Source organism: Alosa alosa, chromosome 22 (assembly GCF_017589495.1).
Source record: "Alosa alosa isolate M-15738 ecotype Scorff River chromosome 22, AALO_Geno_1.1, whole genome shotgun sequence".
Lineage (NCBI taxonomy): Eukaryota > Metazoa > Chordata > Actinopteri > Clupeiformes > Clupeidae > Alosa > Alosa alosa.
The window spans coordinates 18,947,785-18,952,784 of record NC_063210.1 but is presented as its reverse complement, the minus strand read 5'-3'; the positions used below and the strand labels follow the sequence as shown (position 1 = coordinate 18,952,784).

Here is a 5,000-nt window from a genome sequence, read left to right as displayed (position 1 = left end):
TGCCAGCCATAATTGTAGCATTGATTCCAATTTATCAGCAACAACATAAATATATCAGATAGAGATGACAGTAAAACATAAACGTTTCTGATGTCCCTTTCATGACCTTCACCCCTGGCCGCACATTCCCTCTCTCATATCCTCAGGGGTGTTCTCTCAGTCCTTTCATCTGTCCATTTCTCGTTATCCAACACCTTAGCTCTCCAGCGGGAGTGTGTGTAATTACACATGAACCAACAGTGCAATATACCCTCGGTCTGAGAGTTAATTTATTGGGCAAATCTAATCAAAATCGTACAGTAATACTGGTATGGCTATGAGCCAGTTCAGTCCTCAATGCAACAAAACTCAATTCGTTTTTAATTAATTACATTTCAATTCAATTAAATTTGCCTTATTCAATCAGTCTTATAGTGTTTCACAGATGAGTAAGGAACAACACGGGGCTAACCTGACAACCACATGACAACAGTCTCTACTCCACTGCTTCTGCCACACACTCTGTTTCTGGGTTTGAGTGTATGTGTGTGTGTGTGTGTGTGTGTGTGTTCTTGTCATTGCATACTGTAAATGTTTGTTTTGGGTGATGACACAATGTGTTGACAGAAATGTGTGAATGTCGAAAAACACACTCAATGCCTTCTACCCCTTCTTTCTCTCTCTCTCTCACACACACACACACACGCACACATGGACACACACACACACACAGCACTCTCCAGACACCTGCTGCTTTAGAGGCTGCAATTGAAACCCTCAAACCAATCAATATAAAATACAGAGAATCAGACACACACACACACACACACACACACACACACACACACACACACACACACACACACACACACACACACACACACACACAGAGAGACTCAGAGTCAGAGACAGAGAATCTCCAACCCACAATATACTACAAATCTCACACACACAGAAATCATACACACACAAAGTCATACTAAATTACGGTACAACATAGACAACACAGACACACACACACACACACAGACACACACACACACACATACTGTACACACATACACACATACACACACACACACACACACACACACACACAAGCATTCTGTGTGTGTCCTCATACAAACACGCATTGCAAACACAGGAGTGTTAACTAAAGCAAACAGAGTCAATGGTGTCCCAAACACAAGCTGTATAAACAAAGAAGCCAGAAGATGACCCTTGCCCAGGCAGCCCTGGAGGTCCCAAGGACCCTCGGAGACCAGCTAGCCCAGGGACAAGGCACCGAGTGTGGGTAGCAGACTTACGGAGCGTGCCTCTTTAGCCTGGCTCTGCTGGACCTGCTAACGTGAAGCTTCCTCCTCCACATCACTACAGCTTATGGGGGAGAGAGGGAAGGACACAGAAGAGAGAGGAAAAGAGAGAGAGAGAGAGAGAGAGAGAGAGAGAGAGAGAGAGAGAGAGGGAGAGAAAGCAAGAGGGGGAGTTGGACAAAGAAAGGGAGTGAATGAGTGAGAGGGAGGGATTAAGAGGCGTAAGAAATAAATGACAGAGTTAGAGAATGATGGAGGGAGTGAGGGAGAAAGGAAGAGAGGAAAAAGAGGAACATGAGAGTATGAAGGATGAGAGTATGAATGAGTAGAACAGGCTTGCAGGGAAGAGGAGAAGGTACAGCAGCGACAGAAGAGGGGAATGTGACAGGAGTGGGAGAGGAGGCAAGAGCACGAGGAAGACTGGGGGAGTGTGTGAGAGATAGGGCTTTGACTTTTGCCTCAAAAATCATATTCGAAGTTTGTTTGTTTATTAATATTAAAATTCGAATATATTCGAATATGTATTAATAATATTTTAACCATTAAATGTCTTCAGTAAGACCGATATTGGTATCAAACTTAAGTTCTATATGTTCTGTCCACCAGAGGGCAGTGTATCTGTCAATAGACTACGAGCGCAAACCAGCCAGGATGCTAACGTCACCTACAGGAGCCCAGATGACCAATAATAGCCTTGCTAATGAGCTCACGATTTTACTTCACCAGGCGTGAAAAAAACCTCGGAATCTGAATTGAAAACAACGTTTACAACCAAATACATTTATAGAAATGATCTCCATAGGCTACAGGTTAGAATATTAAGAGATCCCTAAAATTAGTTTGAATATCTTTAATTTTTAAATAATCGAATTATATTCGAATAACGAAGTTCGGAGTCAAAGCCCTAGTAAGAGAAACACACAGAATGAAAGGAAAACATGGAGAGAGAGGGAAGGAGAGAGAGAGGGAGGGAGGAAGAGAGAGAAAAGAGAGAGAGAGAGAGAGAGAGAGAGAGAGAGAGAGAGAGAAAGGGGGAGTGTGTGTGAGAGACACACAGAATGAAAGGAAAACATGGAGAGAGAGAGTGAGAGAGAGAGAAGGGGGAGTGTGTGTGAGAGAAACACACAGAATGAAAAGAAAAACATGGAGAGAGAGAGAGAGAGAGAGAGAGAGAGAGAGAGAGAGAGGGGGGGGAGGAAGACGGCACCTAAAGAATGTGACCTGACCATCAGGTCCTTTCACTCTCTACACCCCCACGCCCCACATGACCTCCCACTACAAGTTTCAACTGCTTGGCAGGATCTGATGAGCAGGTTAACTGATTTCTCTCATGCAGTCTCTTTGTGTCAAGCGTTTCTCTGAAGGCTCTTTCTTTCATCTGGAAAGTAATCCATTGTTGGTTTGTTAGGTGTTCGTTGTCATTGGCTCTGTACCTGTACCTAGAGTTGGGTCATAGCCACGCCATTGTTGCTTGTAGACCCTCCCGGTTGACAATGCCTGTTTATGCGCTACTTTGATCTCTGACAGTAAACACATGATCAGAATCGTTCTCTAAAGCATCTTGCGTCTGTTTGCATTAACGATGGCAGTTACGACGGGTGTGCGGGCTGTGTTGGGATAGTGGAGCTCTTCCTACGCCCATCTTGAAACCGACACAATGTTGACAGGCAATGACAGGCATGCACACACACACCACACAGGCACACACAACCTCCCACTACACACACACACACACACTCACACACACACACACACACACACACACACACACACACACACACACACACACACACACACACACACAAGAGAGAGAGCAAAGAGCACAAACACTGGAATAAAGCACTACTTCCCTCCTGTCCTTGTACATACAGCCATAGCTTTGGCTGCCTGAGCCCCTTCTAGTCCGCTCAAGGCCATCAAGTCAAGTCAAGTCAAAATCGGCTTTTATTGTCAATTTTTTACAATTTCGTTTTTTACTTTCCCCATGCAGACATAGACATGCTTTAAATACAGACATAGACATACTATAGACATAGCCATAGACAATAAACATTAAATTAAAGTGCAAGACTGAAATATAGAACATGTATGTATCAAAATAGAAATATAGGACATATATATAAAAAATAGAGGTAGTTGTGTTGTATATTTATATAGTCTTAACAGTTACATGAAGTTTAAACTTGCGCTTGTGTGACCTGTATATTTACATTGATATGCAGCATGCAGTAATTTCAAGTATATCAGGCTTGATGTGAAGCAGCAACACGTTAGGCTGCGCAGAGTCACAGTGCAGTTCCACAGGGCGTGTTGGGGGAGGGGTTAGGGGTGACAGGATCCTAGTTTCCTAGGTTCCTGGCTGGCTGGTGGGTGGGTGGGGCTGTCAGTGATGGGAGAGTGGGTAGAGTGTTCAGCATCCTGATTGCTTGGTGGATGAAGCTACTTGCCAGTCTGGTGGTGGTGCGGGAGCGGAGGAGGCCCTGTACCCCCTTCCAGAGAGGGCAGGAGGCTGAACAGTTTGTGTGCAGGGTGGGTTGTATCCTTGACAATCATTAGTGCTTTTCTTGGTGAGGCGGGTGGTGTAAATGTCCTGCAGGGAGGGGAGTGGTGCTCCAATGATCCTCTTAGCTGTGTTAACAGTGCGCTGGAGGGTCTTCCTGTTCTGATCTGTGCAGCTTCCGGCCCCACACTGTGATGCTGCTGGAGACGATGCTCTCGATGGTCCCTCTGTAGAATGTAGTCATGACAGGAGGCTGGCACTTCCTTCAATTGCGCCCAAGAAGTAGAGGCTGCTGGGCTTTCTTTTACAGTGATGCTGTGTTGGTGGTCCAGGAGAGGTCGTCAAGCTGATGTGCACCCCAGAAATGTTGTGCTGCTCACTCTCTCCACAGCATCTCCGTCGATGGACAGTGGTGGCAGTTGTTTGTGGCCTCCTCTGAAAGTTGACAACAATCTCTCCTTGGTCTTGCTGACATTTAGCAGGAGGTTGTTGTCTTTGCACCATTTAGCCAGCAGGTTCACTTCTTTCTCTGTAGTGAGCCTCATCGCCTTGGTGATGAGGCCCACCAGTGTTGTGTCGCCTGCAAACTTCACCAGATGGTTGGAGCTGTGAGTGGTTGCACAGTCATGTGTTAGCAGTGTGAAGAGGCAGGGGGCTGAGCACACCCTTGAGGGGGCCCTGTGCTCAGGGTCAGAGTGCTTGAAGTGTTGTCCCCCACACGTACTGCTTGTGGTCTCTGCACAGGAAGTCCAGCAGCCAGTTGCAGAGGGAGGTACCCTGAATCTAGCTTGTCCAGTTTGCTGATGAGTTGTTGTGGTATATGGCATTGGAATGCTGAACTGAAGTTCATGAACAGCATTCTCACATATGAGTCTTTATTATCCTAAGTGGGTGAGGGGCTGGATGGAGGGCAGAGATTTGCATCCTCCGTGGATCGTTTGGCTCGGTATGCAAACTGGAAAGGGTCCAGGGTGGGGTAGGGTGGCTTTGATGTGTGACATGACTAGCCGCTCGAAGCACTTCATGATTATGGGCATTGAGTGCTACAGGATCGGTAGTCATTGAAGTATGATGGTGATGATTTCTTTGCGGGGTATGATGGCAGTTTTGAAAAGTGATGGATGACTGCTTGCTCCAGAGAGGTGTTGAAAATGTCTGTAAAAAACATCCTTCAGCTCTTCTGCACAGTCCTTCAACACTTCGTCCTG

At 46.0% G+C, this 5,000-nt stretch overlaps 1 protein-coding gene across 2 annotated transcripts in view; it reads right to left on the bottom strand.

The window, feature by feature from the left end:
* LOC125287747 (rho GTPase-activating protein 44-like) overlaps positions 1 to 5,000 on the bottom strand; it is an 85,847-nt gene that overhangs the window by 33,860 nt on the left and 46,987 nt on the right. The gene's annotated exons all lie outside the window — the stretch shown is intronic.